Here is a 24,101-nt window from a genome sequence, read left to right as displayed (position 1 = left end):
CAGTGGCTGACAGATTAAGCAGATCCTTGACAGACACTCATGAATGGAAGGTCCATTTGGACTTGATATCAGTTTGCCTACTTTCAAAACAGACAACTGAAAAAAATTCTGTTTGTCATCCTTGCAGCCGTGGTTGGGGATGTCCATATATGCATTTCCCCCTTTCTGTTTATTCCCAAGGTATTTCTAAAGATTCGTAAAGAATTACTAAAGATCATTACAGTAACCCTTATCTGGCCCAAGCAAAGTTGGTTCTGCCTTTTAATGGAATTGGACAAGGGCTTCATCATAGACTAGCTCTGCTTTCACATCATCAGGAGGTGAATGGCACACCAAACTTAAAGCAATTGCAACTGATAGTCTGGATGATTATATTTTGATACCTTTTAGGCACTTGTTCCAAGAGGAGGTGCAGCAGGTATTTAAAGAGGCAAGAAGATCTGCAATTAGAAGATCTTATGTTTACAGATGGAAGAGATTTTATTAGTAGTGCCTAGACAATAACAGAGGTCTCAAAAGGGTTTCAATGTTTGTAGTTTTGAAAATATTTGTCTGAGCTACTTTGAAATGGTTTTGTCATATGGTTCTGTCAAAGTGCATCTTGTGGCCATGTCAGCTTGTCTGCCCAAGGACCCCCCTCTTTCGTCTCTGTGTTTTTAATGGTCAGTTTATGAAAGTAGTGTTGCATGTGAGACCCCTTGAAAACAACCCCCTCCTCACTGGGTGCTGAACTTTGTTCTTGAAAAATTGACCTTGCCTTCTTTTGAACCTGTCTCTCAGATGGGTTTACAGTTCATTACGTATAAGACCGTTATGGTGGGCCAACCATATCAGGTTTTTCACTAGCACAGGGAAGTGTTATGCACTAGTTCATCATTTAAGCCTATAGTTGTTTCCAAGTTTACCTTGAATCAAGCCATCAAGATACTACATACGTTGGATGTGCACAGGCTACTCAGATACTACCTTGAGAGAACAAAGCCCTTTATTAATGCTGAACCTAAACATGGACCAGGAAAGGTCAACCTGTATCTAAGCAAACTATTGCACAATGGTTGTCTTCTGTTATTGTTTTTTGCTACTCCCGCCATGGTAAATCTCCTCCCAGACAATGTTAAGGCTCATTTGTCTTGGGTCTTATCCTCTTCGATGGCATATTGGAAATGGGTGGACTCTGGAAGCACTCTAGAGGCAGCAACCTGGTCCTCTGCTCATACCTTCACAAAGCAGTACAAATGTATTCTTTCTCAACTTCCAGAGCAGGCTTTGCTAGGACCATTTTCCAGGGCTCCTGGATTTTTAACTTTCCAACTTCTAGGTAAGGTAAGCTTTGGGAATATGCCACTGAGGCAGTGGGAATCCTAAACATAGTACAGCTGTGCAAATCCTACTTACCTGTAGGCAGTAGAAGTTGAAATTTCACACAGCCTCAGTAGCAGCACCCACCTGCCATTCTCCAGATTGTGCATAGTTGAGGTGGATTTCAACCTCTTGTTTCAGTTGTTTTTGGATTTGGTTGTTGTATGGTATTGTAACTGGCTGTGAATTGTACAAGCCAAAACACGCACTTCTTGTGACAACTGAAGGCTTCCCACTCAATATATGCTGAGCCAGTCAGCTGTCACAGGAAGAGAGAGGAGTCTCAGCTTTTGAAAGATTGAAATTACTGGATTATCTTGGCAGATAACACTAAATGCCAGTGAGGTAGTGTGAGGAATTAGAACATTTACTGTTGAAGGCAAGTAGTATTTGTGCAGCTGTTCTTTTCTCTGCATGAACATGGTGGTTTAGGATTACCAGATATGAAGTGGGAGTATTTCAGAGCTGCAGTGTTAAGGCTGATATACCTAACAGAAGCATAGGTTTACAAATCAAAGTAGAAAATGATGCTGAAACAAGGTGGTTGTTATGAAGTAAGGAGAGAATAAGATTTTAGATGCAGGCCTTTAAGGAGAATAATAACCATACAGAATATTTTTTTTTCTTTTCTTTTATTTTACATTTGTTAACCGGAGAAGTCCGACTGGACACAGGTCCGTTTCCAGCGGAGGCTCTAGGAGAAAAGCTCCACGTAACAATAAGACAATATAGTAGTATATATGCTTGACATAATAAGAAAACATATGAGTATATTATTATTCATTCAAGAATACACAGTCATACATAGGTGACAATTACTAGGTAGTAACAATAGTGAAAAATGTTTACAGCTGGAAAGAAAAAGGAATAAATTGAGTTTTGTTTTTTTTTTTGTTTGTTTTTTTGAGGAAGGTTACTGTTCTGTTTAAAAACTCACATAAGTTAAATAGGTCGACTGACATTGTAATGGTCTTAACACTGGATAACAAGTATACAATGAGAGACAGGGAGGAATCGTTGGAGCTTGGTAAAATCTTGACAACAGTGCAGTGTGTGGATTAACCAGGGGAGTAGCATGGGCAAAGCCAGTTATTTAAGTAATGGTTTTGAGGAGTTTTTTTAAATTGGAGGGAGGAGGTGGTAGAAGTTAACTGGCTTGGGAATGAATTCCAGATGTTGGCAATGGAGTAGACAGAGAGTGTTCTTAGCTTCATTTTTATGTGTGATAACATTAATGAGGTTTTGATTATTGGATCTTAAGGCTCTAGTGGTGGTGTAGGGATGAATTAAATGCTGAGGTGCTGTTTTTTTTCTGGAAGGTAGAGTTTGTGTGCTATTGAGAGTTGGTTGAATAAGAGTAGCCGTGGTAACTCAAGCCAATTAAGTTGCCTGAGGGCAAGGCAGTGATGGGATCTGTAAGAGGCATCAGTGGCAAATTTTGCAATCTTCTTGTAACAAGATTCCATTTTGTTTAGTTCGCTGCGGCGTAGGCTAGTAAATATAGGAGAGGCATATAAAGGAGGATAGATAGGAGATGTGTCCTTGCAATAGTGGCTTTGGATGTTTGATGAGGAACTGTTTGTTCCTATAAAGGAGCCAAACTTTTTCTTAACTTTCTTTATTGTTTGGGCTATGTGTGTGTCGAATTTCAGATTATTGTCAATTTCTACGCCTAGCAGTTTAGTGTGTGTGGTTGGGTTGATTATCATATTATCTTTAGATTTTATGGTAAAGTCATTGTTTAGAGGGGGAGATTTCCCAGGACTGAAGAGAATGAGTTTTGTCTTTGTGGGATTAAGAATCAGTTTGATGTTGGTGAACCACGATTCTGCTAGTGTAAAGTTATTTTGAGTTATGGTTTGATTTATTTCATTTAGGGTGGGGGCAGCACATATAATAGTTGTGTCATCTGCGTATTGCACTGTTGAGGCTGAGGCTATGTGGTTAGTAAAAAGAGAGAACAGCAACAGACCGAGAATGGACCCTTGAGGGACACCCGTGGCTACTGGTAATATGGACCACAGTTGGCCTTCATAGAACTGCTTGCTGACAGTCTGATAGGTAGTTACTGAACCAAGATATGGTGGAGGAGCTTTTGTTAAGGGCAGATAGAGTGTCTAGGAACATAGTATGGTTAACCATATCAAAGGCTTTGAATAAGTCTAAGAATATGGAGGATATGAATAGTCCTTTGTTTCTATGGTTATTGACGGTTTCAGTGAATGAGAGTAGTGCTGTGGTGGTGCTATGGGGGGTCTGAAGCCATGTTGTGACTTGGCTAGTAGGTCATTTTTAGGAGGAACTGCATGAGTTGAGAATGAACAACTCTTTCCAATATTTTAGAAAGGGGAGATAAAATAGCAATGGGGTGGTAGATGGTCAGCTGAAGGGATTTACTTCCTTTATGCAGTGGTATGATATGTGATATTTTCTATGAGTCAGGAACTTTACATTCTGATATTATATTCATAAAGCACCAGAAAATATTCTAAGAACTAAGCCAACCTGGGAATAGAGAAAGAAGATTTTGCCAATAGGGATAACTGCAAGTAGGGCTATATAAAATAGAGAAGAGGGTCTGGAATTTATAGAAGAAAATTAGCAAAGGAAGCAAGATCTTATGTTTACAGATTACTAGAATATTAGATAGATAATAGAATATTAGAAGAGAAGTGGTCCTAATATGGAGCCTTGGGGAACATCTAGTGTGATTGGTAGATGGGTGGATAGTGTGTTCTGCCATAGTACTGCTTGTCTTCTGGTCAGGTAAGATTGGAAACATTTAATCGCACAGTTAGTTAGTGAGAGTGTCCTTAGGGTGTGGATAAGTAATTGGTGGTTGACCATATCAAATGCCTTGGAGAGATCTAAGAAGAGGGATGAGGTAAGCTTGTTATTGTTTCGGTTGTGGTTAATGGAGTTAGAGAAGGATAGGAGGGCTGAGGTGGTGCTGTGGTTTGGCCTAAAGTTGTGCTGAGAGCTGGCCAGTGGTTTATTCTGAGTGAGATAGAGCATAAGTTAGTTATGGACACATTTTTCCATTATTTTGGCCCATATGTTTTGGGAGTGTACTGAGTTGGCAGATTTTAAAAATTCCCTTCAGTATATTTTGCCAAAAATGTTGGGCAGCAAATTATTGTAACTAAGGAAATGATTTCTCATGAGCAGGACAATGACTTTAAATTGTCAAGGTATAGTAAAACCTTACTAATTTTAATGCTATGTGCTACCGCAAAATCAGTCACAAGAAAATGGAAATTAAAATGTAAACCAGCTGTAACTGTAATGGAGATGACATCTTTAGAAAAGGGAAAGAGCAGATAAGATAGACGTAAAAGGAATTTGTGGAAACAGTACATGCATAACCATGTTCAAGCAGAGGAGAGAGGTGTAAGGGATGTCAGGAACTGAGCAGTTTATGTAATGTTGGATTGAATGGTAACTGTTAAAGGAAGCACATGTTGTGTACTGCATGAAAACAAAATAAAATGTTACTATGTTTTGTTTACGATTACTGTATGTGTATCTGTTTCATTGGTGTGATTTAGTTAAGATGTTTATATAAAAAAGAGAGGTTTTAAGAAGAGTCATATGACATAGCAAAATAAGGATTTGCTCAACTGATGTTGTGAATACTCAAATGCCTCGTATTTCTTTTGTGTTAACTTGCTTGACTGTGCTGTTTTTAAAGAGCTTGTTTTTATAATTATTTATTTATTTTTTTAATTGTTTTCATTTCAGTTATTTGTTAACCGGTTAAAGCCCCTGTTCATTCGCCTCTGCTATCTGATAGACATAGTTTGCAAGTGGAAACTGCGAGAATCAAACCCAGGAATGCAGGTTGAAGCAAGTTAACAACTTGAACCTGTGAGCTATACTACCAGGCACCACTTTAAATGTATGTGTTCTGGGTCCCTGGCTTCTGTTTATTTGTGATAGTGTGATGCCCATATAAATTTGTTTGTGATTTTGTCTCTGTTACTGCACTGCAGCTTGACACACAGCATTCTTAAGCATTTGGGAAACAGAATGGTAGAACCACTTTTATTGGAGGAGCTCTCAGCAGCTGTCATGGCAGCTCTTAAATATCCCTGAAGAATACAGGCATGTCGCACTTGTGCAGAAGCAGGATGATCCAGTATAATAATTATTGGATGTTTGGGGTAAATGGAACTTATTTGCAGGATTGCTGTATTTTGATAGAGAGGTGTCTGTGGAATTAGTTGCCTTCTCACTGTCAGCAGACAGAGGCTCTGAGAAGAAAACATTTGTCAATCTCATAAATCCAGTGTGTTATAATAGTAATAGGCTTACACAAGTTCATGCACTTCTACTGTGGCAACAGTAGACACACATGTGCAGGAAAGTTATAGGAGGGTGCATATGAAAACAGGGAGCTTCATCCAGGGATCCTTGTACTACTGTTGCAGCCACCACGAGCTAGGATGCCGGGTGCATATCTTAATGTGAGTGGAACCCAAGAGATGAGTGGTGTTGGCCTTAATTCTTTGTTTGGAAAGTGGGCCAGTAGAAGGTGATGCCACCACCTGAAGGTGACTGAATTGTAGGAAGGGAGGAGAATGCTGTAATGAGAGGTTAGAGAAGGTGCAGTGGAAGGTAAAAATCATCTGCAAGTTGGAATTTGTGTTTCCATTCCCTGAGTTTTTAAAAGGTGCTTATATGTAGGTAGGGCCTTAGTGGACAGAAATATGGGCTGCTAAAGAAAAAGGAGACTATTATAGATTGATAGAATATTGTGAATCATGTTGCAGGCATTTGCTTGTTAACAGATTTTTCATAAAAAGGAGTTGGAAAGAATGCTTTGCTTTGAGGTGATTCTGTAACTGACCACAGTATTGACACTGCTTTTCTGGCTCTGTATCACTTACTGCATCTTACGTTCACATCACTAATGGCTTCTGCTGGTCTTGCACCTTGGGTACACCCACACCCTACTTTGAACTCCCCCACTAAATCAGCTTCTTCCCATAATGATCTGCCATATTAGCTATCTGTATTGCTTTATGCAACCTGCAAGCACAGTTCAAGGATCTGCTGTAGTAGATTTGATAAGGCAATCTGCTGGTAAAGTTCCATTTCCTTTTTTTCATTTAGTGTTTGACAATGAAGTCACGATGTCCGACTGCTGACCTCCTACTACATAAACTGTGCATACCTGATGTTTCCCTTCTTCGCTGTCATTGATGGTTTAGAAGCCAGTTACCACCACCGCCACCATCCCAGAAAGGAGCTTTCTCAACTATTTGGGTACAGTACATATAGAGATGTGTTAGAATTGACCATTAAACTGGAGCAGCTTCATGCAGCTGTCTCTTAACTTTGCAGAAAACTGGAAACTATAGCAGGAAACTGTCTATATATTGTATGTAATTAGACTGAGGATCACTCATAAAATAAAGATTTTGCTACATGCACAGAATAACAGATATCTAGGGTTTCTTGCTGAAAAATGGACTTGTGGCCAGGGATATCATTGCTTTTAAAAATGATTAGGTATTATGTGTATTTTTATGAATGTTATCAGAAGTTTTATAGCAAGATTTTTGTGGGGATAATCTATGACTGTTGCTAAGTCATTAAAATCTGCTATTGAGTAACTGCAGACTTAATCAGTTGGGTCATTTTAACAGCACATATTTCTTGTTAAGAAATGCCTTTAGTTATAGATAGAGCTGACCTAATTAGTAGAGATAATTACATATTCCATTCATAGATCACTTGTAGGCTCGTAGTCTGATTAGGGTCCTGCCAGCTTTATATGCCATTGTTCTGTGGCACAGAATGAATGCCATTCTGACCTAGTTTCTCATGTGTGTTAAGAAACCATGTTTTTCTCACAAGAGAACATTCAATTCCCCTTTTAGAAGTTGTCACAGCCTTTCATCCGTGAAGTTGGTGGCCTTAATTTTGACTTTAGTATTTCACTTGTATAAGAAGTGTTCATCCTGTTGCATGTAAGAGCTCTGTACAGTTAAAGATCAAGTGCAAAGTTTTTTAGGAGTACATTTTGTAATAAGTATGCCCTTGTCTTGTAAAAGTAGACTTTCTTATTCTAAAATGTGTAGTTTTTAATTTATTTACTTCAGTAGACCTGCATTTATTAAAGTAATTGAACGTTTTTGAAGTAATATACTTTTGTTTTGCATGGCTTGCAATAGCAGTGTCACTTGCTGCAGTGGCAATTGTTGTGTGTTTTCTTTGGTGGGAATTATTTGGTGCTGCGGTAGCGTTGTCGCCTCACAGTTAGACGTTGCCCGTTCGATTCTCAGTTAGAGCATCTTCTGTGTGACGACATGCGTGAATGGGCGTTCCTTCGCTGAAGGTTGTGCGTTAGGCCCAGCAAGCCAGTACGTAAAAATCTACTGCCAATCATTAGTGGACCAGAGTTCCGCTGTGGTGACCCCTAACCGGGAAAAGCCGAAAGACACAATTTACTTCCTCATTGAAACTGTAAAGACAAAGTTTACATTGGCATTCTGAAACTCCGCCCTCCAGCATGATGTCATGTTAGATTAGCAGTGCTAGAGTTGAGCTGCAAATATTGAAGCATGGCAGGCTTTTTTCAGCTTGCTGTTATGTTTTTTTTTCCCTGGGCTTCAACTACAATAGGATAAAAACATTCACATTCAGTTTTGTAATTTAATCAGTGTTGCAGTTGAGTGTTTTACTGTTTATATAGCATTACCTTTCAAGGAATTAAGGTTTAGTTTGTGCATTGGAGAAAGAAGTTGTATTTTTGTGTTGTATTGCTGGCAGACTCATGCTTGTTACACTTAATTTTAAAATTGGAATGAACTGTGTGATGTTAGTGTTACACTGCTGCAGTCATCACACTTGGGTTATCCTGCCGTCAGGCAGTCCCGCAGTCGGCCAGAGTTCCAAAGTCTTGGTCCGGTGTCGGTTGCTGTCACTTCTTCCCTGACGTCAGTGCGCCAGGGGTATACAAGAGGCATCTAACGCCATTTTCTCCAGTCTTTCTTGCCGCGTGGTGCCCGAAGCAGAAGCAGTTCGCAAGTGCCGGTCGGCCAACTCCTGAGATTTTCAAATCGAATTTCATACTGAAGTCTTCAATAAAGCTAAATACCCCGTTGGGGAACCTTTTCTTGCCTCAGTCCGATGTCAGAAAAAGTTAACAATTGCATTTCTTATGGGAATCAAATACCTCATAAGGACTTTCATTCTTATTGTATTCCTTGCCTAGGCCCAGACCACGACGTCACAGGTTGTCAGTTTTGTGCTAGGTTTAACAAATGAACTATAAAACTTCGGTTTGATTTCGCCCGACATTATTGTGGTAGGAAATTTAATTATACCATGCTGTCGGAGCAACTGACGACTGGAATGCATAAAAAACGCAAAGATAAGGGCAGGCAGCCGAGACCCAAACCAGACTCCGAGGCCTCTGCTAGGCCAGTCACCGGTTCTCCGGTTTTCAGTGAGGCGCCTACGCAGCCACTGACTACCGCTGATTCAGAACCCCAGGCGGTATCCGATTCCCAAGAGGTGATTGCTAGGCCTCCAAAACCTTTATCTTTAGGCCCTTCCGACTCCATGGCTGAAGGAGATTCCGGTGCAGTTGAAACGCCTTCAGTTGCAGAAGGTGTCTTCAGACCGACTACACTCACTATTAAATCCTATGCAAAGCTGAAAACTCCTTTAAAAGCAAAGAAGACTGTACAGCAGTCTCCAGTACAAGGCCCCATGCCTAAGAAACAGATGCTTAAGATGGCTGAAGACTTAATTACCCTAATCAGGGGTTCCCATCCCCCTCCTGATAAAAGGCCTAGACAGGAGGAGGACTACGCTTCCTCTGACCAGGTTTCAATTTCCTCAGATTCTTCTGAGGAACAGGAATATTCTTTTCCTCCTTATGAAGACTCTGATGCTGAAGAGTCTATTCCTTCAGCATCTCCCCCAGAAGGCTACTCTTTTGGGGAAACTTTACATACCATGAGGGAACATTTCCACTGGGAAGGCCAGGATTACTCTGATTCTAAGAAAAGGCTCTGAGAGTTCCTTTTACTACCCCAACACAGACCACTTCTATTCCACCAGTGTTAGACATTGTGGATGATGTTTATTCAGAATCTAGCCTTAACCCAGATTCACTACCTCCTGCATCAGCCAATCCAGACAGATACTACAGAGTCCCTGACTCTCACAAATTCCTATATAAAAGCCCTGTTGCTGACCCAGAAACCATTTCCCAGGGTTCCAAAGGGGTTAAGGCCTCTATTGCTAAAAATCCTGTACCCTCTGAAAGGGATTCTAGAGCACTAGACAGATGGGGAAAGAAAATATATACCTCAGCTACTCTAGCTATGAGGGCCTTAAATTGCCAGTTTCACATGCTGAAATATCAACAATATTTGATGTCTCAATTAAAACAAAAAATGATCACACATACAGAGCAGCCTGATTACAAGGAAATGCAAGATTTGTTGCATGTAGCTGAACAAGTGGGAAAATATACTTTGCAATGTGGATTTGATTCATTGGAAGCTTGTTTTATTTGGTGTAAAAGCAGAAGAGGTTTTAAAGAAAATGGAGGATAGGGCAAAATCTATGCAGACGGTCAAGGATTTTTTACAGGTTCAACCCCCTCGTTTCAGCAGAAATTGGCCAACCAAAAACTGGTCCTTTCCAGCTTCTGACAGACCACAGAGGGGCAAATACAGACGCCCAAGGGGCAGAGGTCAGTCACAAGGCTCTTACAAGCCTCGACAATGGGGTGCCACAACCCAGAAAGGAGGAGAAGACAGGTCTCAAACTACCAGAAGACAAACACAATGACTTACCCCTCAGACTGCCAAGCAAATCCCTCTTGGCAGCTCCCTTGGGAGGAAAGCTAACACTTTTTGCAGACAACTGGCGCATCATCACAAAAGACAAATGGGTCCTAAATATTGTATCTCAAGGATACAGATTCCACTTTCACACTTTACCAAGGATAAAAGGAATGCCAAACCTGCCACCAAATCAATGGGCAGAGGCTGAAAAACAAATTACAGCTCTCATGGACATGAGAGCCATTCAACAGGTTCCTACACAGGAGCAGGGACAAGGATTTTACTAAAGACTCTTTCTAGTTCCCCGAAAGAACAAAGCTTGGAGACCCATTCTGGACCTCTCAATTCTAAACACATATCTCGAAGTACCCGAATTCAAGATGCTAACACTACAGCAACTTCTTCCCATGCTGGGCAAGAAGGCTTGGCTAGTAACGTTGGACCTCAAGGAGGCATACCTGCATGTCCCTATCAGTCAAAATTGCAGAAGATACCTCTGATTTATAGCAGGTTCAACCCATTACCAATTCCCTGCACTGCCCTTTGGCTTATCTACTGCGTCCAGGGTCTTCACAAAATGCCTGGCACCAGTAATTGCATACTGCAGACAAAGAGGAATTCAAATATATCCATGCCTGGATGACCGCCTTATTAAAGCAGAAAGCAAGGACATTCGAAAAGAAGTCAAAACTAGTGCCCTCACAAGACATAATATTCCTGGGTGCCAGCTTAAATACAATGGCCCAGATGGCTTATCTCACGCCAGACAAGCAAGGACAACTGACTCGATACTTCAAAATGATGGCAACAAAGACCCAACTCCCTGCAAGAAAAATTCTGCAGGCCTTGGGATTCATGGCATCTTGCATACTACTAATACCATATGCAAAACTGCATATGAGGAAATTACAATGGTACCTGAAAAGCGTATGGACTCAACACAGCCACAGCTTGGAAACAATAATACCACTCATTCCCTGCCTTCAACAGGAGTTTCTATGGTGGGCTCGGGCATGTCACCTCAACAAGGGTCAGCTTTTTACCTTACCCACAGCCAGGCAAACTATAACAACGGATGCATCTTATTATGCCTGGGGAGCACACATGGCAGGACAGTGTATTCAGGGCAAATGGTCTGCAGATCAAAGGCATCTACATATCAATCAAAAAGAGATGCTAGCTATACAAAATGCCCTAACAGCTTTCAAGGACCTCCTACATCCAGGACACCTACTAATAAAGACGGACAACACCACAGTGATGTGGTACATAAACAAGCAAGGGGGCACACATTCCTACCCCCTATGCAGGCAAGCAATGACCTTGTGGAACACAGCACTGACCTACCAAGTTCAACTACAAGCACAATTCCTGCCAGGAAAGAAAAACACATTGGCAGACGATCTAAGCAGAAACATCATAGATCCTCACGAGTGGAAACTAGATCCACAAGTATTCGCAATGATAACTCAAAAATGGGGGAGCCCAGTTTGCCTCCCCCCCAAAAACTACCAACTACGGAAATTTTGCACAAGGACATACCACACACTAGCTTGGAAAGTGGACGCCCTCTCATTCAGTTGGAAAACATTAACAGTGTATGCCTTTCGTCCACTGCCTCTTCTGGCAAAGGTGCTGCTGAAAGCCAGATTAGAGAGGCCACAAATGATACTCATTGCTCCAGACTGGCCACGCCAACACTGGTATCCAATACTAAGGAACATGGCTAAAGGCCCACCATGGATTTTACCTCAAATTCCTCACCTGTTCACTCAGCAAAACAATCAGATTCTACACAGCCAGCTCAAGACTTTAAATCTGGCTGCATGGCAAATTACCTAAACAACCAGTCAACACTTCTCTCTAAAAGCTGTTATGGATGTCATTCCGGAGGCCAGGAGGCCCAGCACCAGGAAAGTCTATTCAGACAAATGGAAAAGATTCTGCGCCTGGAACCAGGCTAAAGGCCAGAATCCCCTTGTCCCAAATATTCCTCAGATTCTACAATATTTAACTGAGATGTTGCACAAAGGACTTTCCTTTTCATCTGTTAAGATCCACGCCTCAGCTATTTCAGCTCAATACAACACGGATCCTCCTATATTTTCACATCCATTACTAAGACAGTACCTCAGAGGGGCTAAGAACATAAGACCGCCCCAGAGAGCACCAACACCAACTTGGAATCTCAACTTTGTTTTGGAAAAACTTACACTACCGCCCTTTGAACCAGCTTTTACAGCTGATTTACAGTTTCTATCATGGAAAACTGCCCTGCTGCTAGCAATAACTTCAGCACGAAGAGTCTCAGAACTACAGGCCCTAATGGCAGTGGAGCCTTTCATCATTTTTCATCAAGACAGAGTCGTTTTACGAACTAACCCTTCCTTTATGCCAAAGGTGGTATCCAGTGTGGCCCTAAACCAAACCATTCATTTGCCCACCTTTTATCCAAATCCCCTGAACAAAGGGGAAAGGGTCCTTCACTCTTTCGACATTCACAGGCAATTACGTTATTACTTGGATAAAACTAAGGCTTTCAAAAAATCTGACCAGCTCTTTGTATCCTATGCTGCAGGATCACAAGGAAAGGCCATCTCAAAACAGACCATTTCAAAATGGATAGGACATTGTATCCGTTTCTGCTACATACACCATGGGAAACCTGTACCTGGTAACATTAGGCCCCATTCCACCAGGGCTACAGCAACATCAACAGCCTTCCTCAGAGGGGTACCAACCAAGGATATTTTGGAGGCTGCAACTTGGAGTTCAGTGCACACCTTCACCAAGCACCATCACTTACCTCTATACTCTAAAACCAGAGCTGGCTTTGCCACTGCAGTTCTGCAGGGCCTACTAGCTTCTCCAAACCCTGTTTAGTTCCACTGCTCATACTTAGCTTTGGGATTCAACCCAAGTGTGATGACTGCAGCAGTGTAACGCGATGAACATAGTACAGTTTTGTACCTACTATAAATGTAGATGTTCGAGTGTTCACACTGCTGCAGTCCAGGTTACCCTCCCTCCATCCCCTCTGACCTAGCTGAACTTTTCTATACCTTTCTATCCTGTACAACCTTTGTGGTGTATTTGCTTGTAACTGAAGGTATTCCTTTTATATGTTTTATTAGCAATATGTATTGCCTACCTACTTGGGAGCACCTGACATCTGGGGCAAGAAAAACTGAAGAAAATGGCGTTGGATGCCTCTTATATACCCCTGGCGCACTGACGTCAGGGAAGAAGTGACAGCAACTGACGCCGGACCAAGACTTTGGAACTCTGGCCGACTGTGGGGACCGCCTGACGGCAGGATAACCCAAGTGTGATGACTGCAGCAGTGTGAACACTCGAACATCTACTTTTATGGTAGGTACAAAAGTGTCCTTTTTTATGAAAATACTTACTTATTTATGCGTTGTTTTCAGGAGTGTAAGCCAAAATATGATAGCTGTGCTCTGCATACATCCCAGCTGTCAAGAATATACCACATCCCAGCTGCTCACGTATGCACAACTTTAAGGCAATACTGTTGCTAACTTATTGACTCCCATGTGCAAATCATAGTCTGTCTCTGTAACTACTCCCATGACAATCGTGATTTCATTTAATTCCTTTGCCTAAGAGCAACTGTGGTGTGTGTGTATGCTCACTCATGCGGATGTGTGGGTAACAATGTGTGAGATTTGGCTTCTGTGAGGATCAAATGAAAGGTACATAGCTACTACAGAGCAGTTGCTGTATCCAGAATTGTGTATTAAACCTCTTCACAAAGCATGTCCTTTAAGCACTTTCATCCTCCTAACATTCAACAAAGGACTTCAACAGAACAAAATGGGAAATTACATCATAAGTCCATTAAATACGTTGAACAATCAACACCTTCATATCATTAATTATGCAAATCAAATCAAAAAGCTTTTTTGTTAAAAAACATCTCACAAAAAATTAATAACTTTAACATATGTAAAACATTCTTAAAAATTGTAATATTTAAATATTAATGAGCCCTCTCTTAAAAATTCCAAAACAGAAAAACAAAAAGCAAGTGAAGCATTGTACACGTTCTAAAACCGGTTTTCATAATATCATCAACAACAGAAAAAATGTATTTGAACAAAAAAGAAGAAATAAAATTAATAATTTAGCTGCTTTTAATTTCAACACAGGAGTAATAAAAAAATCATTCAAATCTGGTTTCTTATTAATCTATAGTCTAAACTGCCACAATAATTCTAGGTAGTCTAATTTAGCTTCCCAGACCCCCCCCACTGGGATCATGTGGAATGTAGACCAAAATCCCAAACCTAAATCTCTTGATTTCAGTGTTTGTGCCATTGGTACACTACCATTTTCTTACTTCTGGTCTAGCTGTTATTGGGTAACGGTATTTTGCAGCAGTTGTTCTAACTGTGGAACTTGATGGTAAGAATATTCTGCCTTTTAACTCTATTCAGGCAGTTTCACAAGCTGACCTTTGGCAGGAAGTGACATTGATGAGATAGAACTCATTCAATTTCTGGTTCTGGTCGCGAAAGTCTCAAGAAATGCCTTACTCCATACCTTGCTCACAGATGAAAGGAGTAAATGTGATTATAGAGGTGCATGGACAGACTCTGACTACCCATGAGGGTTTAGTTTTGGGAAGTTGGATTCCTATGGTTGCAGATTTGGATGAGTGTGCAATAGGTACTGTGTCCAGCAGTTCAAGATTTGGTGTTGGAGGTCATTTCCATACCTGTTCTAATGGCTTGTTTTACTTTGATAGTTGGACTTCCATAGACTTTACTTTTGAAAAACTTTTAATAGTTTTGGAGACAACAGTGTTGATTTATTGTTATCAGGTATGATTAATTTATTTGAAAAACAGTTAACTGATACTGTGTAATGGATAATTGGAGAATGCCTATTTTTATAAATGCATTATTTTAAAAATTGTTTGTCAGGGTCTTAGGCATCCTTTTTTTCTGTCAGTGGCAAACAGTTGCTTTATATGCTGCCTGCATGCAGTGCACAGAGTGTTATGGCACTTGTGTTTTATTACAAAAAAAAAAAATATATATATATATATATATATATATATATATATATATATATATATATAAAATTAAACTGTAGCAAACAATTGCTACAGTTTATACCTTCCCTGACAGAGAGCTACAGTGCTCAAGTGTTAGTTAAAAGAAAAAAAAAATGTCTTATTTTTAAACTGTAGCAAGTAATTGCTACAGTTTAGGCCACACATGGAGTTTTACAGCACTCAGGTTTGACCACCAATGCAATACCGGCCTTTAAAAGCCAGTATTGCTTTAATGAAATATCAGGATTTACTGGTCACACCCCCAACATTTTGTGGCTGGGACACTTGCCCCTGTTGCCCCACCCTAGTTATGCTACTGATTAGTAGACAATGATTTATTAGTTTTACATCTGTTTTAATACATTGTATGCTAAGTATTGTACTAAGAATCTGATTCTGTTCCAAGTTACTTTTGTTGCCTTTCATTTGAATATAGTTGCATTTATTTTTTAATTTATTGTCTGAGTGACTGTGCTGCATTCTGTTTACTTTGTAATAAAATGTAGTGCAGACTAAAGAAAACATACATATCTACTACATGCTGTTTCTGCCCGTTATTACAACATCAGAAGGTGGGGCTGGCTGACATGAAATTAGGAAGTAATTGGACAGCTGCTTCAGCATACAGTAAACAGAAACACTAGTTTATTAAAAAGAAATGGTAAAAAAACTTTGAACTTGATCTTTAAAGATTTAACCAGGGCTCATAGAGATGTGCTGCACAGCAGCAATACACTACCCGCTGAAGTATACATGGACATCCAAATGGTGATAGTGTATGTTTGAGCAGATTGCAGTGCTCTAGTGAGGAAAGTGGAATAATGCTAAAAAAACTGCAAGCCAACCAGTGTAGCACAAAGCAACAAGCTGTAGATCAGGGAGGTGTACTATGTGCCACCTAGTCTGAACCTCTCTAGACTACTGTAACTTGAAGTGGAGGAGCAAGCTGTCAACAAGTACTGCATAGAACTAACTTTTACAGCACATTGTAAGCATCTGTTGGTTGAGGTGCTGTCATCTGGACACTTAGTAATTCCATGGAAGTCGAAGACGAAGAATAGGCAGTAGGAAATGTGGGCACACAGCAAGCAGATGTACACATAGAAGGGAAGCATAAAGGAAACTTCAGGTGGTGAAGGCAGGGTACATTTTTGTGGGGATAGGTTCCTTATTCTGTACATTGATGGAGAATAGTTGATGGAAGGGAGATAATGAAACAAGGGAGGAAGGATAAGGAAGGTATTCAGTTGGGGCCCGTAAACACAAAACAGTACAGACAAGTTAAGGTAGTAGTGCACAGGAAAGGTGGGGGGAGAGACATGGGTTAGGCAGAGAAAAGTATGTACAGATTGGAGGAAGTGGACCACATACAAGGACTGAGGTGTGCTAAAATAGGATGGGGTGTACCTCTCTGGGAGCAGAATGGAGTACAGACAGCTTGCTGGCTGCTGACCTGCTTAGAGGGATTCCACTGGAACACTTTAGATAGCAGAGAGGTTCCAGTATGGCTGGTAGTAGGGCCAGTCCCTCCTCTGGTGTCCCAGTGGAAAAGGTCAGCAAGTCAAGGGAATCAGCAATTCTTTTCAAAAGCTTCACAGTAGTAGCTATCCAGTGGGTTGATGCCCCGTTAACCTCCCCTTCATACTGTCACAATGGCATATGTGGTGCAGTAAGCGATTGAGCCAAGCTACCTGCTGGGGAGAGGTTGGAACATCCCATCCCTGCTGAGACACTCCCAACCCTGTCACCCATCACAGCTGCAGTCACAGCTATGGCAAAGTTGAGCAGCAGCTGACACACCCGTTACATTGACAACTCTTACACTTTTCGGCCACCAAACCAGGACCGAAACACTAAAGGTGGAGGAGTGTCAATATTCACCAAGGATATTCACACCACCAGGCTAGTTGGCCAACACAATGTGTCTGAAATTCTCCAAGTGCAACTAACACTAGGTAAAACTGAAATCCAAATTGTAGCTTGCTACAGATCCCCCACCATACCCCAAGATTCTCACTACACCGTTCTAAACATACTGGAAAATATTAAGATAGAACCAAACACCCTAATACTGGGTGATTTTTAACTACCCTGCCATTAACTGGGAAAACTACTCATGTCCCAACACCTTTGCGCAACGGTTCTTGGAATTCATAAATTCCAACGCCCTGGATCAACTAATCCATAGTCCCACCAGGGGCTCCAATATCCTAGACCTGGTCATTACCAACATGGGAAATCAATGCTCCATACCTATGGTCACCACCTCGTTAGTCAGGTCTGACCATAAGCTAATCACCCTTAACATCCACATCCCACCTCCACCCCCCAGTAAAGAAACCACCATAAAAAACTTCTCCAAAGCCAACTTCATGCTACTCAAGTCAGAAGTGACAAACTCCATGACACCCATGCAGACGGGAACTGAAAGTTCAACTGCTGAATCCTACACTAAGGCACTGTACGAGCACATCCACTCATGCATGAATCATGCCATCTCAAATAGAACCAAAATGCTCTCATCCAAAACAAGGAAGCCAGTCTGGTGGTCCCCTGCCATAAACAAACTTTACAACAAAAGGAAGAAACTTTTGCAGAAAAGAGGAAAATCCCAGGATGCAAAAAACTCCCTTACTAGCCTCAGTAAGAAACTGAGATACCTCATAAAATCCTCCAAAGCTAGTTACGAAAATAAAATTGCCAAAGATTCCAAAGACAACCACAAAGCATTCTATAACTATGTCAAGAATCTAAATGGCAATGCTCAGATCTGCTCTGAGCTAAAACAGAATGGCATTAAATATACTGATCCGAAGGATATTGCCAATATCCTGGCAGATCGATTCAGTGCCAACTTCACCCCTCTCACCCCTAAATGGCCCATCTCAATACCGGACGATTGCCAAATTCCAGTAATAACGGCCACACAGGTACAAAACGCACTCTCTAAAGCCAAGAATACAGCATCCATGGGACCAGATGACATCCCGGGCTGTGTACTACATGAACTACAATATGAACTGGCACCTCACCTAAGTGTCATGTTTAATCATAGCCTCACCTCAGGTTTCGTTCCCACTGAGTGACGCAGAGCTACAGTTATCCCAATCCACAAGGGGGGATCCACCTTGGATCCCGGAAACTACCGTCCCATCAGTCTGACAAGCCTTATCTGCAAGGCCATGGAGCGTATTATCATGGAACTTCTAAACAAAGACATTGGCAACCTTCAAACACTGGACCCCACCCAGTTTGGGTTTGTGAAGGGCCGATCTTGTCTCCTGAACCTCATTGACGACTTTGAATCAGTCTCCAGAGCCATGGACAAGGGTAAGGTGGTCCACACAGCCTATCTAGACCTTGCCAAGGCCTTTGACACCATCCCTCACTCTGGAATCATAGATAAACTTGCTAAGTTGGGCATTAATCCCTATGTCACCCAATGGGTTGCTAAATGGCTTACTGATGGAACCCACACTGTAAAAGTAGCCGACTCCAAATCCAGCTCCAGACAAGTGACAAGTGGTGTACCTCAGGGTTCAGTCCTGGGGCCGCTCTTGTTTGGCATCTACTTCTCTGAAGTACAGGTCAACACTAAGGGACTCTGGCTAACAAAGTTTGCAGATGACTGCAAACTGGGAGCCATTATTGAATCCCCAAATTATGTGGATACTCTACAAAAGGGCCTTACAGAAACAGATGCTTGGTGCCAGAGCCATGGGCTCAAGCTCAATGCCAAGAAATGTATTGTTATCCCCTTTGGGAAAAAACATGTATCCATGAATTACCATATAGGTGGCAGTACACTAAACACAGAAATTGTGATAAGAGACTTAGGGACACAGGTGGACAGTGGTCTCACCTTCGATAACCACATCGCCACAACAGTCAGGAAATCCTTCTATGTGGCACACCTCATCACGAAGGGCTTTTCATCCAGAAAACAGGAGGTCATTGTCCCACTGTACTCATCCCTCATTAGACCCATGATTATAGAATACAACGCCCCATTTGGTATGTACCTCTCAAGACATCTGCAACAACTGGAAAGGCCTCAGAAATACCTCACTAAAAGAATCACAGGCCTAAAGCAGATGCCCTACGCTGACCGCCTTAAAAAACTCCAACTATACTCTGTCGCATATCGTCTACTCAGAGGCAATCTCTGCTTAACATACAAGGCCATGTCAAACCCAGAGCTGTTGGACATGCTACACGTAAAGAAATCCCAATCCCTCAGAGCTACACGCTCCAGGGATCTAAACCTTGTCATCACAATAAACAAAACATGCTGGAGGGATAGGTTCCTGACCCAGGGACTCCCCAGACTCTGAAATAGATTGCCCATACATGTCAAGCAGAGTGCCTCTTTGGACCTCTTCAAGAGGAACCTTGACGATTGGATGGGAGAAAGGAAATTCACCCCAGGGATCACGTCAGTCGCCCTGCTAGACAGGGGTCCAGGAAAGTAAATAATGTGGGAAGAAATAGCCAGGGAATTGTTATGGCTAGGCTTGTATAGGCCCTAGGGCTGATAGCCTAGTACCAACCTATGAACCTATGAATCTTGATTTGCAGATGAGATACAATGGGAGGGGGTGACATTAAGTGAAGATGTCCTACCAATGATAAAGTCTGTGTAGTACAAACCAGTAGGAAAAAGGCAAACAAAACCTAATGTTAGTCAACACAACTGACCTCTTGCTGTGTGTATGTTGAAAGAAAAAAGGGACACATCTGCCTTCACACAGAGGTATAGGTGAGATTTATTTTATTTATTTATTTTATTTTATTTTACATTTGTTGACCGGGCTAGACTAGCTGGATATATGTCCATTTTCAGTAGACTAGACTAGACTAGACACACAAAGTATTAAGTAATAAGTTACAGAACATTAAACTTTAGATGCAGATAGGTTGCTCGACAAAAACAGGTGATTAAGGTACTTTAGCAAAACATTGATGGAACAGAAGAATAGCACAAAAATAAGATAAGGTAATTATTATTTTTTTTTGTTTTGTTTTAGTGACTGCTGTGGGAAGACAGTCTTCTGCAGAATATGGGAGATCAGGTAGTTAACAGGATTGGAAGAGTAAGTGGAGGGGGAGAAACTCAGGAGAGAAAAATAGGTTAATTACATCTTAGCTGTATATGAGCAACTAGAGCATCTAGATGTTAGAGTGAGTAAGAAACATGGGAAGACTGATTGTGATTTAAATAGACAGAGATAGTCTTAGTCAGGGTTTGAACAGGGACATAGCCAATGGTTTCTAAGGTATTGTTGTGGTTTCTTTTTGAAGAGAGTGGTTGAAGATAGTGTTGTGAGTTCACTGGGAAGTAGGCTCCAACTTTTCCCACAGTATTAGAGAAAAGGGAATCTCCTGCTTTGTTGTTGGGTTTATGTATGGATACCAGAAGTTTATTGGCTGAGCATAGGTTTGTAAGATTCTTATATGGGAAGATTAGACTAGTGAGAATTGGTATGTTTTCTGGGTGGTAAAGGGTTTTATGTGCAATATTCAGTTGATGAAATAAAATTTGATTGTGGAATTCAAGCCAGCCAAGCTGCTTCAGATTTAGGCAGTGGTGTGTTCTAAAAGGGGAGCTGGTAGCAAATCTGGCAATATTATTGTAAGAGGCTGACAGCTTGTGGAGGATGCATTTGTATAGATTTGTATTATATAGGGGAGGCATAAAAGAGAGTAGAGATAAGATGCGTTTGGGCAATAGTAGTTCTAGCTATGGGAGTAAGGAAGGGCTTTATTTTGTAGAGGGAGCCAAGTTTTCGGTTTACTGATTTGCTAGTGATGTTGATGTGCATATCATAGTTAAGGCAGTGGTCAATAGTTACTCCTAAGAGCTTAGTAGTAGTGTCAGGAGATATGACTGTACCATTTTTAGATTTGATAGTGAAGTTAAGTGGGGTGGACATTTGTGTAGGAGTAAAGAGCAAGAGTTTAGTCTTTTTGGGGTTAAGGAGGAGACACCGCTGTAGAAACCATACTTCTACAAGCTCAAAGGTATTCTGGGTGAGGGACTGCAGTTCAGACGGCCCTGTGGCTGAAGAAATTAACGTGGAGTCGTCTGCATATTGTATAGTTACAGATTAGGGAATACTAATAGATAGATCATTTATGAAGGTAGAGAACAGAAAAGGGCCTAATATAGATCCTTGTGGTACACCAAGGGTGACAGGTAGGTGGGAGGATAGAGTGTTTTCCCATAGCACTGCCTGTTGCCTATTTTCTAGATAGGAGTTGAACCACTTTAATGCATGAGTATCAAATGAGAGGGACTTGAGAAGATTCAGCAGTAGCTGATGGTTAACCATGCCGAATGCTTTTGAAAGATCGATAAAGATAGCAGAGGAGAGGGTATCATTGTTGCGATTTTTGTTGATGTGGTCAGAAAAGGAAAGGAGGGCAGTAGTGGTGCTATGGAAAGGTCGAAAGCTGTGCTGGGAGCTGGCTAATAGGTTATTTTGAAGAAGATGATCTAATAGTTGACGGTGGATGCATTTTTCCATGATTTTTGCTATTGGAGAGAGGAGGGCAATTGGACGGAAGTTTGAAAGTTCTGATGAGTTGCCACCTTTATGCAGTGGGATGATATGTGAAACTTTCCAGATGGATGGGATAGTACCTTCAATAATGGTTCTATTTATAAGGATAGAGATTGGGTAGGCAATAACTTTGGCGGCAATTTGAAGGTATTTAGAAGGCAAATGGTCTGCTGAAGGGGTAGAGGGTTTGAGTTTTTGAAGGAGGGTACAAATGAGGGATGTGGGGACAGGGTTGAGTTGGAAAATGGGAGATGAGGTATGTGAGGAGGAGGGCAGATTAGAGGATACCTGAGGTAGAGAGTTAGCAAGTGATTGGATGGCTTCAGTAAAGACGTTATTGAAGGAGTCAGAAATTTGTTTGGGAGTGTCGAGGGTAATTCCAGATGGGGTTGGAGTTTTAGAATTGCCTGGATGAATGAGTCTAGTGATACCTGACCAAAATTTATGTGGACTTTGCTGGTTAGTATTTTGAAGTTGGAAAAATAAGTTTTTTTTGTCAGAAATTATAGATGTTTTAGTAGAGTTTCTGAGTTGTTTGAATTTTACATGATCAGATGGGGTTTTTAGAGGTACGCCATTTGGCCCAGAATTTGTTTTAGCAAAATTTTTTTCTTAGTTTCCTTAGTAAGCCATGGAGCTGTTTTGGTGGAGTTCTTAAGGCTACAGGCAGGGGCATGGTAGTCAAGGATTTCAAGGAAATTGAAATTAAAGTATGCTACAGCTTCTTCAAGTTGGAGGTGTTTTAATGGTGTCCAGTTACATACCCTCAGTTCATTTTGGAAGTGTTCTGGGTTGAAATGTTTATTTGAGCGAGTAGTTCTAAAAGTTGTAGGGCAGGGTATAGTAAGCTTTTTCCTAATAATATAGGTTAGGGAATGATCACTAAGGTCATCAGGCAGTATACCTACATTATAGGTTATGGACTGGGTATTTATTAGGATCCAGTCAAGGGTGGTTTATTTGTTGGTGGGTTTATGGGTGTGAGTAGGTGAGGTGATAATTTGGGAGAAGCCATGTAGATTTATGTGATTAGTTGGGGTTGTCAGTATTACAGGTATTCCAGTCTATATTAAAGTCACCTAGCACAATGGTTTCCTGTGGATAGTTAATGGACAGCCAGCAAAGGATATTTTCTAGGGAGTTGATGTTATTGCCTGGAGGAAGATATGAGCATAAAATGTAGATGGATTTACAAGTATTTAGCTGTAGCTTAGCGATAATAATTTCGGAGTTAGTAGTGGATGGTGGGTGAGCATCTAGTAGTGAAAGTTGGAGCCCTGCTTTGTATATTATAGCTACACCCCCACCCTTCTTGTTCAGGCAATCCATTCTTAAAATGTTATATCCAGGAGGGGTGATTTCATAGTCTTGGGGTGTTGGTTTTAACCATGTTTCAGTTAAGCAAAGGATGTCAAAGTCATGTACATCCAGTAGGGCATGAAGGTGTGTAACTTTATTGTTTACACTTCGTATATTTAAGTGAGCTAAGAAGAGGGAGTTATGAGGCCTTGTAGGGGTAGGAGGGGGAGAGGTAGAATGTCTACTAGGGGAAGCAGGAATAATATTGGTAGGGCCTGGATTGGGATGTATATCACCATCTTGTAGGAGGTGTAGGCGTAGTCTGTATGTGTGAATTAGAGAAGGGTTCAGTATGTAATGTCCTCTCTTAATAAGGTGGTGTTTGTAGTTAATATGGGTGACTCTTTGATACTTTGGGAGGAAATAGTTGGTAGTGGATGTTATGTTTATGTGTTTAAGGCTAGTTGGTAAAGGAGAAGGGGATGTTTGCAGACAAAAATACATTGTCATACTTCAACATGTACATGCAAGAAGAAGAAGCCTGGAAAGGTGCCTGCAACCCCACAACTAAGCTATAGTCTCACATGAAAGTGCAGAATTGCATAAGCCTGACTTGCTACCTGCAACTAAGCCACAGTACAGCTTGTAAGTGCAAGATAGTTTAAGCCTGACATGGTGCTCAAAGCCCGAAAGCTGAATAACTAAGTGCATTACTACATAGCATGCAGCAGTGGCATGATGTATAAACACAAAGAGCAGACAGAGCACAGATACAGTCTTTTACAGCAGCCTGCTTGGTATGTCCTGGTGTTTGTCAGAGGAAATAGGCTTATTAGAAATACTGCATTGAATGATTGTAAAATTGCTATGTATAATTGGATTCACTATACAATCTCAAAATACTGAAATGTCGAATTTCAGTATTTCGAGACTGAATAGTCTAAAAAACACATACACGAAAACCCACAATCACAAACACTACAACGG

At 41.1% G+C, this 24,101-nt stretch overlaps 1 long non-coding RNA gene across 5 annotated transcripts in view; it reads left to right on the top strand.

Moving 5' to 3' along the window:
- LOC122802528 overlaps positions 1–24,101 on the top strand; it is a 701,752-nt gene that overhangs the window by 372,971 nt on the left and 304,680 nt on the right. For 2 of the 5 annotated variants that reach the window (XR_006364952.1, XR_006364951.1), the window contains one exon: positions 6,475–6,627. The exons of the other annotated variants lie outside the window; for them this stretch is intronic. This is a non-coding gene — a long non-coding RNA (uncharacterized LOC122802528). The remainder of the gene's footprint in view (positions 1–6,474; positions 6,628–24,101) is intronic. 5 annotated transcript variants of the gene reach the window in all.

Source organism: Protopterus annectens, chromosome 5.part0, assembly GCF_019279795.1.
Source record: "Protopterus annectens isolate FY-2018-M chromosome 5.part0, PAN1.0, whole genome shotgun sequence".
Lineage (NCBI taxonomy): Eukaryota > Metazoa > Chordata > Ceratodontiformes > Protopteridae > Protopterus > Protopterus annectens.
The sequence above is the reverse complement of the archived record's forward strand: the minus strand, read 5'-3'. Positions and strand labels throughout refer to the sequence as shown.